This window comes from Polyergus mexicanus, unplaced genomic scaffold, assembly GCF_030449975.1.
Source record: "Polyergus mexicanus isolate NDT 795.1 unplaced genomic scaffold, iyPolMexi1.0 SCAF_12, whole genome shotgun sequence".
NCBI lineage: Eukaryota > Metazoa > Arthropoda > Insecta > Hymenoptera > Formicidae > Polyergus > Polyergus mexicanus.
Window position 1 is genome coordinate 2,233,404 of NW_027223332.1, and position 13,837 is coordinate 2,247,240.

The 13,837-nt window shown below is 40.7% G+C and overlaps 1 protein-coding gene across 1 annotated transcript in view; it reads left to right on the top strand.

Moving 5' to 3' along the window:
- Positions 1–749: 749 nt before the first annotated feature.
- The window catches only part of LOC138938041 (trimethylguanosine synthase-like), a 109,784-nt gene continuing 96,696 nt past the window's right edge, over positions 750–13,837 (top strand). Inside the window, exons 1-2 of the mRNA XM_070304754.1 lie at positions 750–925; positions 1,044–1,088. The gene's annotated coding sequence lies outside the window, so the exon portion shown is untranslated. The remainder of the gene's footprint in view (positions 926–1,043; positions 1,089–13,837) is intronic.

The window sequence follows — 13,837 nt, forward strand, 5'->3', positions numbered from 1 at the left end:
AGTAACGCAACGCCATATGGAGCAACTTATACCGTTCACTATGCATACGATAACATCGTCGATTTTGAATAATTGTAATGAAAAATTCTTTTCGACATCTCTTCATATTTATCGCGATCGTAGTTGGGAATATATTTCATTTAATATGACAATACGCGCGGAACAGCTCCTGTTGCTGCCTACTCGCTCGAAAGCTCGCGCGAATAATAACAAATCGACCAAGTGTTTATAAAAATTCGGCACTCGCGCAGTGGCTGTGACGTATTAGCGCGCTGCGAATGTTTATGTGTCGCGGCCTTGACATTCCGACGCCGCGACTCGGTAGCGACGCGAGCCGCTGTGTGTGTCGTCATATTACGTTTCGAAACACGATCGCGATAAGTACGAGGGGATGCGATCGTTCTCTGCAATTAGTATATTTAATGATAATCAGCCTGCGCGATTAATAAATTATCACGATTAACGAATTATAAGTATTGTAACGATTATTTATCGAAGCAAGTATATATATATACATATTTCGCGTAATTTATTTATTGAGAGAAAGCAAGAATAATACATGTATACTTTCGGATGATACATACATCGTGTCTTTATTAGTCATCGAGATCTTTAATTTTTACTAGTACGTTTATTCACATTTGACATGATATAAGATTACAATCGTTGTAAAACGAAAACATTTGCAATGCCAAGTAGATTTAGTAGTGTTTGCTTCCTCTAATCGCAATATAATAAATATCGGGATCGTATAAATTATAAAATATAAAGAATCGTGCGATCGTCATATTTTACTGATTAGTGCACGCGATCGTAATTAATTATGTTTTCGCGAGTGTCGTGTGAGGAAACAAGCTATGAAGGATTAATAAGAGAGGAAGTGGAGGCCCAGGGAGGCGTCGGGTGACAGCGGAGCAACCACGAGGTGAGCACAGTTTATTCAATTTATTGTTTGTGAAAAAAATATAATATATAATTATTTTTTAAAATTATTATTTGAACGCTATTTTATAATTTAAATATATATTTTTCATATTTTGCAGATCAACAACGTGCGCGCTACAAATCCGCTGCTGCGCATCGTACCGGTGAGTGTTAAATAATTTTTTATTTTACAATCTCAAGATAATGGATTTGTAAAAATTATATTTTAGACGTTTATAAAATCTACGCACGTAAGATAACGAATATCGAACAAAAATCGAATTATTCAAATCTTTCCATCAATAATCAATACTTAAAAGATTTGAATTAATAATGATAAATTTAGTGATAAAAAATATCGTATATTATTTCTCCATATAAATTGTTTAATATTTAAATTTGATATTTATTTTTTAATGTTATATTAAAAAAATTGTGACAATTGTATCACATATAGATCCATTACCTTTTGAAATGGATAATATTAGCTTTGTAACATTAATCTTGGCAGACATATAAATTTATTTTTATACAAAAAAAATGGAAATGCTATGGTATTCGTTGAGATTTTCCATGGTAGAGAAACAAATATATTGCGAACAGTTATTCTTGCAGATTTGCTTAAAGAATTTTAAATCTCCACATCAAATAGGCTTGAAACTTTGCTCTAAACTTAATATAGAATGCCGAATATTTAAATAAAATTAAATAAAAGTAGAAGAATTATATTAGATGTACGTTTTTTTAAAAATCGCGAACGTATTTGTGCAAAAAAATAAATTTCAACATTATTAAAATAAAAGCAATGTTACATTAAATAAAGAATATAGGTACGACTGAAAAATGATTAATCGATAACAGAGCAGAAAAAATAGGTAGGAAAACGAGAAAGAGAGAGAGAGAGAAAGAAAGGAAGAGGGAGAGACATCGGTGTCATCTCCGAGCGCGAAACGACGCGTGTGTCCAGCGCGCGGCGAAGAGTTCTCTTAACGTGAGCCGAGTGCTTGGCAAACAGAGTCGCATTAGTGCGCACCCGATCCATTAATGAAATCAAAACGAACCCGAGAGAAAACGGCGTTCCTTTCGCTCGATTGCATCATTACAGCCGGTCGGTTCGTCGATCGGTCGGTCGGTGGAACCGTCGGTCCAGCGTGATGGATCAACCGTGGGATCATCGCGTAGGTCCACCCGCTGCCGTCAACCGGTTATGTCACACCATTATTTCATTCTTTATATATCTACGCTATATTCTACGCGTTCATTCGTATATTTCGTCAGAGCTTAGCCGCATGCGCGAGCGCGTCATTAACGCACGTAATAACAGCCACAAGCGACAAGAGAGAGAAGAGAGGATATCTCTGACATAAATTATACGTTGGAAAGGATATCGCCGGTTGTTCGTTAGTCGTAAATTACGCCCTACGAGAATAGGGATTTGTTCTATTCTAGCAGCTTTGCGATCTGTTCGTACGATTATCCCGACGTTGACCGAATTTCGGGCAAAAGAGTAAACGCGTTATCAATGCATGCGATAATGGAAGCGGTGTGTCATTTCATATTTTATTTTATAGAAACGTAATATTTTATTTTATAAAAAAATTCTTAGAAATTAAAAATTAAAAATTTTCTCGTTAAAGGAAAATTTATCTTAGATTTAAAAAAATAAGCGGTACATTATTTATGCAGGAAATAATCAACCCCGATTGTTTATAATCGCTAATTCTGATCGCAAAAAGATACAGGATCGTAAAGATTCAGAATCTAGAGAAAATTGCTCGATTCCTCTATTTATTCATCCTTCGGTTCACCGGGGCTAATAATTCCGGAAGTCGGGGGATACGGCGAATCGCGAGCGAGCGAAACTTAAAAGGCGCTCTTTCCATCGGCGAAGCCAGCATTGTCGCAAATCTCGCCAGAGGACAGAGGTAAGGGCCACGCATCCAACCGGCGGCATGGCATGGCATGGCATGGCATGTATCGATACATATACGGTCGCGAACGGTGAATAATATCATCCGCCCGATTTGTACGCTATTAGCACGAGAGAGGATCTCCGATCGCGCCGGCATAATTCTTTATCGGACGACCGTTACTCCGTGAAAATCGCTCGTAAAGACCGGTGCCAGACTCGTAAGCGTATACGTCGAAGTCCTTTATTGCTCCATTCTTCCAACCGCGCCGGTCTACTAACGACGACGACGACGACGACGACGACGACGACGACGACGACAACGACGACGACGACCTATTCGTATTCGGATGCGACTCGCATAAATCCCCTTATCTCTCTTTAATACAACCTGCGCTCGGCTTTCGATTTCCCCGGTCGCCGAGGCGCGGTAAAAATAGCCGTAGGAGAACGACGGGTTCAGCTCTTGCATCGCAAGATCTTTCTTTCTTTCGTTGGATATTATAAATTTATTACGAACATCAATTCTCTCTCTCTCTTATGGGGTTTTGCATATCACGCTTTGTTGCAGAAAAAATTTTCAGCGATCACAAACATCCTTTCCCCCACCTCCCTTCCGTTTCTATTATTAAAAGAGAAAAGATATTCTCAGAAATCTCTCTGTTGTATCTGGGGATGCTCGGTTATATTTATGCGCACTATAATGCTTTATTAAGATGCACGTTATGCATCGTACCGAATATAAATTCATAACAGCTAATAAATTCAATTAATGGCCAATTTGATATTTTTACGCAAGCGGGTTTCCCCTATGAATCATATTGATTTTCACAATTTGACGGCCAACTTTCGACGGCGCACGCTAAAATCCGAGCTGTCGATTCACAAGTACCTCGTAACTTTTGCCGAATGAACGCTTAATTGTTGTAATTTCCGGCGCGTTCGATCGGCTGGCCTGTATACGAAAGAATGTCCTTTATCGCTCCATTCTTCGAGTATCGCCGGGCTGCTGCGACTTATTCCTATCTACCGCGAGAATTTATGTACGCGCGAATATCGTTGCCCCCTTATTTCTGCGGACACTATTTCTGCGCTCTCTCTCTCTCTCTCTCTCTCTCTCTCTCTCTCTCTCTCTCTCTTCGCGGATTTTCTAGTCTTGGATCGCCGATAAAGAAACCCTATTATCGCTACGATAACGGCGCGTACAAGTACTCGGTAATGAAATATTTTTTTGGACTTTGTCCACGGCATAACGAACGTGTATGTAACCTCTGTGCTGCCAAGGGCTTTCCAGACACAATCACGAGAAATCTGCAGGTGGAAGTACACGCGTGACTATGCAACAGTCGGCGGACAAAGCAATCGCTTGATGCCCTCCGGAAATATTTAAATAGGAATTTGCAATTTGAATCAAGTTCTTGCATTAGTGTCATTTCATTGAAGATACGATTGTCAAAAAAAATCGTGAGAGATGTGCGAGAATTTACGTGTAATTTGAAACGAGGTCATTCTCAAGATTGAAAATAGAAAATACACGAATATGTTGGATGCATTTTAATATTTATATAAAAAATATTTCATTTTCTCTCTATCTCTATAATTAAGATGTAAAATAATTGTTTTAGTTTTCAAGTATTTTAATACGTTAAAGAACTCCCATATATATCTTGTTATATTAAATTCATTTGCGATCGGATAATAAATAACAATTTATCGGCCGATCGGCCGTTTCGTAAAAGGCGGAAGGAAATCGCGGATAGATCGGTCGTGATGGAACGGGCGCTGCGCGAAATCGTTGAGTCTCTCTCCGTGTGTACTTTCCAAACGCACTGTACGTAAGTATCCGAGTGCAAGGTGCACGGTATTCTCAACAGTTTCCACCGTGCGCTATACATAATGGAGGTTAGCCGCAGGATGGTAAATCACAAGACGCCATGCGGGCGTAGTTATATCGTGCGTGCGTGATGGAAGATTAGTACGGCATTGTGCGAGCACCGTGGAGGCACGCGATGATTTATCGCATACGAAAACGCGTAGGGTGACTCTCTCGCCGATGATCGCTACCTTCGCGCGGACGTTCCGAAACGGAAAGTCGTCTCGCGCCGAGGCACGCAATCACGTGTCATTCCGGAGAACGCCCCATAAAGTCCATTTTATTCCGGTTCTTGTCGAGCGGACGTCGACTAATTGGCGCGTATTGTAAATTTCACCCGCTCATATTTTACATTCTTAACCATCTAAAATTTTTAATGGAATGGAAAATTTTAATAAATGAATATTTCAGATATTAAAAATTCGAGAACGCGTAGATCTCCAATTTGCATCCGCCACTTTAAGCAGACGAACGAAACCGTAATAACGATTTGAAATCTTTTGTGCGATGATTTTAAATTATTATAAAAAAAAAATTATCGACAGATGTTGGAGAGCATTACAAATATCGGTGACAATATCGGTTCCCGATTACATTCTTGCAAACACGGACGAGGATAACGTTGCACAGAAGGTAGTTAAAATTCGGAACGGGCCTGAATATCAGAGAACAAACGCGCGTGAGAAAGAGAGAGAGAGAGAGAGAGAGAGGATATAGCTGCCCCGGCGGAGACCGCCAGAGTACGAGACAAAACCGCACTACTGTAAATGGTAGCAGCCTGCAATCATCATATTTCTTGATGATGGCCGACCCCGGCCGATGTACGTAGGAACGTGCATGCGCGGGGACAGAGGATAGTCGGGTCCCTTGAAGAGAACCACGAGACCGAACCGCAAAACTGTTCTGTTCCTTATTGCTCGACCTCCGTCGGTCGCGCGCTTCTCTTCTCCACCCTGAAGCACTAACGTACCCAGTCGCGGCCTAGGCAGAGCGATTGAGACCACAGAGCACTTAAGACCCCCGGTACGAGCTCGTACGTGGAACGCTCGTCCGACGACGTTCAACCTGATTTCTCCATTGACCCCTCGGTGATAGGCATTTGAACTGAATTATTCGGTGAAGAGGAACTTTGCGTAAAACAGCTTTGCCCACTGTCGTTAATCGACTGAATATTTTTACACGCGATCCATTCTAAAACGTTTTACACGATAATCAAATGATAGATACCAAGATCTATCCATGAAATAAAAATCGTAATATTCTATGTAGATAAAAATTTTTATTTATTTAATAAATATTATTATAATAAATCTATAAATATAAATTAATGGGTAAGAGACATCTCTGTAATGTGATGAAAAATTTTACTATTTACATATATTATGATTTTTATTATATTTTACAATATTTTTAATCATTTCAATACACATATATCAATTAATACTTTCGCGATCCGGATAGACGAATGCCGAGCAAAGCTGTGAGAGCGCGAGCTTGGAGCACTTACAATTAAACTAATTGACTAATTACAGCGACAGATGAGAGGATCTCGGATAAGTGGCGGGAAAAGGGGACGCGACACGCGAGTTTGCGGGATAAGAAATTGGAAAGCATTATAATAGGATGTTTTTCATGCTCTTTATCGCGATGGGGATAATGTGGTCGTGTATATCGAGCAGAGTACGCGGGCACGCATCGCGCGATGCCCCCTCTCGCGTTCTCTACGCGACTATATAGACGGTGTTGTACGGTATATACCGGATGACTCGCCGCTCTCTCCGCGACTAAGAACCTATCCGTGTTTCCATGCGATACTATGTATCGGCGCGCGTGATTGCGCAACTGTTACTATCACTGTTACTGCCACCATAATTATGGCTCTAATTACGGTAACTCCGATAATTATACCTTTATACGTTTGAACATGTAATGCTGTATGTGATGACTGGATCTATCTCGGCCTTTTCTATCCTCTTATGCATTTATTACGAACCGATGTGGAAACTGTATGTGCGTATCGTATTGCTTTATTTCGAAAAGACGATTTTTAATTTTTTTACGAACGTGAAAGGAAACTTTTTTTTTTTGAAATTTATTTTTATAATATTGTCTCATATGTCGAGATGCTTCAACTTGTCATCTTGACTTGCTTGTAAATGTCCCATGACGCTTTCTTTGCCAAGGCCAAAAAAGGATCCCGGGGAGGTGGGAAGGGGGGGGGGCGAGGGGCGAGTGGCGAGGGGAAGAGTTCGGAAGGTTGCGAGTTCCAATGTTAACGCATGGAATTCTCCCGAGCGCACGGAATTCACGCTATAAATCAGACGCTGGGAAAAAAAAGAAACCGCTGCGCTGTCGTTGGTAGTCCCCGGTGGCCCATGGTAGTATCTCGTTGCTCGCGATGTTAGGTAGTATTTTGCGAGAGTTTCGCAGTGTTCCACCTCGAGGCTGGAAGAAGTCGCGTACATACCATTTTAAAACGTAACGCGGTCGCTCGCGTGGGGTCTGTACCATTCCACGGCAACAAATTGCATTGTTCGACTGTTAATGTTGGTGTTAGTTCGATGAGCCTATTTAACGGCATAGCCGGTAAATATTTCGTATGCTTCGATTTCGAAACATAAATCTTGCTTCTTGACATATTAGATAATTTTACAAAATTCTTGCAATTTTATATTAAATAAAAAAATAGATAAATAAAAAAAAAAGAATAGAAGGAAACGTCATAAAGGGAAAGATCGATCGTTACTTCGACCTCCTTTGCTCTGACCAAAACCTGACTAAATAGGAGACACAACGAAGACTCTCTGTGAAATAAAGAGCACGATTTATGAGGTAAGACGACGTTATAAGGCGCGGTATAAAGCGCGATATAAAGAAGCGACCGGTCTTTAATCAGGGCAAAGCAGAGTGGCCAGTTAAGCGCGGTCGAGGCGACAGAAGGGGGAGAAAGAGGGATTGAGAGAGCAAGAAGAGTAAAAGCAGAGCGGGAGGACGGAGGAGCCACCGAACCCATGCGTCATTGGATTAAGATTGTAACCAAATTATTCATCCGGTAGGCGTCCCGCGTAAGATACCAACACGAGCAGAAGTTAGGTAAAGGCGTTGCTTTGCAACGAGCGATAACACTGGCTGATATATGGGGACCACACAAAGCGCGTAACGGAACCTTAAATCGGAATTAATAGTGCCCTTTGCGAGACCCCGCGGGACCTTCGTAGGAACCTCGTTCTTACTTGTTCAAGCGCATCTCGTAAATCGATAATAACGAGGAAGAATTGATAGAAAAATTGAGTAATCTCGCAAGAGACATTCAAGAACTTCGTGAGAATTTGCCGCTTTTCGTGATTTTAATAAAAATATAATTATAAACAAGAAATGCATCGTGGAAATTTTTGAGAATTATTAGATTTATTGTATTTAAAAAATTATATCACTCCAGCTTGAAGTTATAAATAAAAATTGGAGAGAAACTAAATAACGATATAGCATTTAGAGCTGACTTTTCAAAACTGAAGATTTATTTCTCAAGTTGTCACATGCTACACATTATAATTTTCCTGCAGACTAGAAAATATTTAAAGAATGACATTTAGTTAGAATTTGAATATGTAAAGTTCAATGGGGTGGATGAGAGCAAGGATTATAAAAGCGATTTTTCCAAGAACTTGCGGTTATGCGTACCAGGATCGGTCGGTCCCTTTACCGTCGTCGCTCTCTGGACGTTCGTCCGGAAAGTCAAACAATGCGACGTGCAGATTCCGTCTTATTTACTCCCGCTGGGTAGCCGGTGGAAGGACCCTCGACATGCAAAGCACGCCTTGTCATTTGCTCCCATCTCGACCAGGATCGACTTACGCTCAACTCGGTTCGAGAAAACGTCGACGCACTCGGAGATATACTCCCACGAGACGTTGATCTTTTTCCTTCATTTCTACCTTTGTTTACACAGTTCTTTGATCTTGATAAAGCGTAACTATGATATATTAATCGTTATCTGTCAGTTAAATTTTTTTTTTTTTTTTAATTTTAATCTTAATTTTCTTTAATTTTAATTTTGATTTTGATTTTATTAGTTAATTCTTTTTTTAATTTTAATCAATTCTAATATTAGATTTTACTTGGTACAGCGCAAATTTTACGCTATATCCTATATCTAAATAGAAAGTTAAATTATAAATATATTTCTACAAATTGTTATACTTTATTTTTTATTCACACAATTTAAACATTCTAGAAATCAAAACAGATAATATCACGGTTGTCTACATATATTATATTGAAATTTTATATTATTTTTCTCGGATTTCATCTCGATAGCAAAGAGTGGTCATTCTTACATCGCGTACGCGCGTTTCCCCATTTACTTAAACGATCAGTAATACGTGTATGTGTCACGACGATTTTCAGTTTACGCGAAAGTTTTCGCGCAATAGCGAAATAGCGCCGCGAGCAGCCCTCGAAACAAAACAGACATTACGTATGCCGGTTGCACCGCCGTTTGAACCTACATACAGGAATCGTTGAAGCCTGAAATTGCGCCATTCGCACAAGTGACGCTGTTCTCACCTTCGCGACGCGTATTGCGCGACGAACGTGCGAAGTAGCCAGGAGAGAAATCACACAGAGACGCGGCCGTTTCCGTTATAATATACCTCTTCTTCTCTCTCTCTCTCTCTCTCACGATGTAGAAACTTTCTCGCAGATAGTGCAAACACTATTATCGGCATTATACGATAAGTCGAATTGCGGGTCGCGATCCTCGCACGCCGTGCTTTAATATTCGCGCAGAATTTTTTGAGAAAGTCATCGCGCGTCGCGAGAACTCGCCTGATTCTCCAGTTGAATGACAACAGATGCTCCCGGATTTACGCATTGCCAACGCGATTAGCATTTTACTCGCGTAAAATTGATCTCCCAGTCATTCGCATAATACAGTTAATCCCTTACAGCGGCCTCATCGGGCCTTTCTCAAGCTCTTTCGCTTCGATACATCGATGCTAAGTGTCGTGTTGAAGAAAACGTAGATGGCTTTACAGTTGGATGAATGACTATGTCTCACGAATAAAATTAGTGCGATTAGCGAATTCATATTGATCCACTGGTCTCGCTTCTTATATATTTAACAGGAAAATGACGGAAATGTTTTCTCAATTTTTCTGACAATGAGACAATAGCCTTTTCAATGTTACGTGTAACGCGAAGAATTAATTATATCAATGTTTCGATTTTATTAAACAAGTGAAGGTATACATTGTAATATCTCACAATTTTCGTTGCGAAGCAAGAATAGTTAACTCGTATATTACCAATGTGGTTATATAAGACTCGGTTGCAAAATTTAAGTAAGCCTAAGACTAATAGTTGCTGTCAACCGCTGCCAATGCTATAAGAATATAAATGATTTAGATATTTTGAACGAAGATGAATGAGAATCTGGACGTATTAGATTCCGCAAAGTGCCAAACAACTTGTTAAATCATGATCAGTCGTTGCGATTATTGGAGCGATCGAAGTGTTGTACCGAAAATATTTATACAAGGATGATGGTTTTCTGAAAACGTTATTTGGATAGAGACCGAGTGCTTGTAACAACTAATGAGATAGAATTTATAATTTCATTCTATTCGTGTATATGTATTGTATATCTTCACGAGACATGCGTACACGCGCCGTAAGAAATTGTGTACGTTTCGTTCGATGCGTGATTTTAAATAATATCTCGTGAATCTCTTTTTGAATAAACCATCTTGCCGACTTGTTTATCCATCCATCGTGCATGTCTCGGGAGAAAAAAAAAGCCGTTCTATATATTTACATCTCCTTTCTTTCTCTTCTCGTCTACCTCACCGCTATTCGAAATAGATGATTGACAAAATCGCAACGGATGCACAGTTATATTCCGTATCGATGTTTCCGAGTTTGTGCAACAAACCATAATAGGACTAGTATCGTTAACCGACCGCAGTAAGTCACCGGACAAGCCGGAATCGCGACGTTCAATGGAGAGGATCGGAGAAGGAAAACGTGATATTTATCGTACATGTTGGGATCAAAGTCCCTGGAATGCGGGGACTACGGTTAAGTGGATTACGGATCTGTCTCGTGTACATCGATCAAAGTACTTTGAATTTTACTGACTTCGGTCTTTTGCTTTTTCTTTCGGTCCTCTCTTTCAAAAAGTAGAACACCAATTCCAATACCTTTACTCATCACTTTTTTGCCACAATATTTAACAAAGGGACAAAAAAACCTAGAAACATTAAATATGAAATATTAAACTTGACAATTCGATCTTATTCTATAAAAAAGCTTATAAAGAGATTTCTCCGTAAAAAAAAAAAAAAAAAAAAAACCGAGCTAGATAGGAAGATTACTTTTGTAGCTTAAAACGATTCCAGAACGAGGTCGAAATAACAGAAACGACAAGATAATCGGTGCCGCGCGACATAGAACGACAGTGATTACGCAGGTGCATCGGTCGTGTCTCTGTGAGACGACGGGGGTGAATAATCGATTAATCGATTGTACGTTTGTCGATGCCAAGGAGATAGCCGCGGACAGCTGGACGAAGAAACGCATATAGATGAGCGAAAGAGAAAGAAGGGAGAGGGGAACAGACGCATCTCGTGGTATTCGAGCACGTTCTAACAATTAGTTTGAGAACGAAGGAACGGGCGAGATAGCGATTTGTCGCGCGAGATTTATAGCTTCATACATCGAGAAAGGATCCTTCTTTTTCCTCTCCCCCGACCCTTCGTCCTTCTAGAGATTCGCTTCTTCGTCGATCTCTGTATATGGGGAACCAACCCATCTACGTTCCGAGAAGCGCATGTACTCCCGAGACTCGCGTATGCTTCGACGTCGAAAGCTCTCTCTCGCATCCCGACAAATCCTCAAAGTGATCGGCGGCGAGATTTGCTGCCTCGACGTATTTACCGAGAAAATCCTCCTCTTAACCGCGATCTACCGGAATACCTGAGAAAGGAGGCGGTCATATCGCGCACCGCTTCCGGTTCGCCGTTCTGCGCGGAAGCGCGCCGAAGTAAATTTAATCGCCACGACCTATCGTAGACGAGGGTCGAAGCGACTTTTAACAAGCGCAATTTTAACGTTGATATCCTGGAAGGAGAATGAGCAAGTCGCTTTATTATGAATAGAAAGCAAAGAAAAAAAGAAACTTTTTTAAATAATATTCTTTGTTCTTATATTTTTCACTATATATAAAATTTTCACAAAATTATAAATTTATTTCTCTTAGTTTCGCTTAATTTAAGGGTTGATTCAGGATTTATTAGAAATACATATGAACCAATCTGCTCATTTTTATCATTTTATCCAACAAGAAAGAATTGCTTTCTTTATTTCGTTTTGAATATTTTCGTCTTCTTATGTCAATCGCGATGTAATAAGTTTCGTACGCTTTCTTACGGGGATATATAGAGGGTTAGCAAATAAGAGACCATTGTTTTTTCACCTAGCAAATACTCTCGTATCAGTATTATTATTGCCTGAGAAACTGCAAATGCAACCTTCGCGGCAACGCCAATCTAATCTATGTTTCTTCTCGCGTCTATACACCTACGCCTACAAAAATTATCCTTTTCTGCATTATGCTTATTTACAATCCTCTTACTACTATGTTGCTGATAATCGCGTCTTTATCTATCTGCGACGGTAGGAGCGAGGGAGAGAGAGAGAGAGAGAGAGAGAGAGAATGGCGATGGATTCCGAGAAAAATCGATGTCGCGGCGGATTTACGCCACGGCGGCACGTGTACGTGGCGAATTCTTCTATGAGATCTCCGGTTACAGAGATGAGCGCGAGATACGGTGGTGCAGAAACAAGTGTAAAGACCACCGTAAAATGTAGTAATTATGCGATAGCGCGACACTTACAACATTGTATTTTATACGACACGTGCGGGCGGGCGCGAACGTCCTTTCGCGAATAAATATACGAGTTGTGCGAAGACGGCGTATTTGATTTACATACCGAAATATCATATTGATCAAACGCAAGATTTATCCAAGAGAGATCTCTCTTTCCCTCTCCTATGACAACGATCAATGATAGACCGATCGGAATCGCGTTGGCTTGATTGATCGGCTGGGAGACTCGTAAAAATTCGTGCCGCGTACGCGCTCGTAAAATGTACGCGCGCGAGGAGGAGGCGCGGGCGATCGCGCGAGAAAGCAGGAAGGTCGGCAAGGTTCGAGGAGAGCCTAGCGGTCGAGACCTCGTAGGAATGCAACGGCCGGCTCGAATTAATAGATCGAGGGACCCAGGCGAATTTATCCGCTTGGCGGCGGCGAGCTTAAAAGCGGCGCGGGTCTCCTTTGCATCTCGATCTTCGCGGCGCTGCGCCGACGACCGGGGGACGCACGCGGGGGCCCGTATCGCGGACCCTGCATACTCTCACACGCAACCTATCGCGAGAGACCCCGTGAGAAAGGGAGAAAGGTATACAGCGAATATATAGGAGAAAGGGGGGAGGGGAAGGAGAGAGAGAGAGAGAGAAAGAGACGGCGCTGACGTTAAAGTCGAGAGCACAAACCGGGATATGTCTGCGTACTACACATCCTATGCTCGTGTTCCTCTGGAGACAGAAAAGAGCCCGACTTGGCTCGAGTCTGCACTTTTCTTTACAGAGAGCCTTGACCTTCCTCTATTGAAAGGATTGGTACGCCGAGGAGACGCGTACGCGACGGCTACGGACGACGAATGGGTAACGGGAGATAGCGTGTGGATGGATGATTAGATGGATGGCGCGCGTCGGAAGTTACGCGCTCATCGATATTCAAATTTCACTTATCGGTGAGAAATTAAAGGCAAAAGATTGAGTTTAGAGAAAATAAATATACCGAGAGATATATGAAATGCAGCTATTTTCGTATTCTTGTCAAATGCATTCTAAAAAAAATATATAGATGAATAGAATGTTTAATAAATTTGTGAAAAATCGATACAATTTATTTCTCTGATTGATAAGACGATGTATAAATGAAAAAAAAAAAAAAAAAAGAGTTATATAAATAGTTTGAATATTTTAAAACTTCAATCGAGTACATACTATTCGAAAATACGAGAATCACATTTGATTAAACATCTGGAAATGGAGGAGTCGTTTGAAA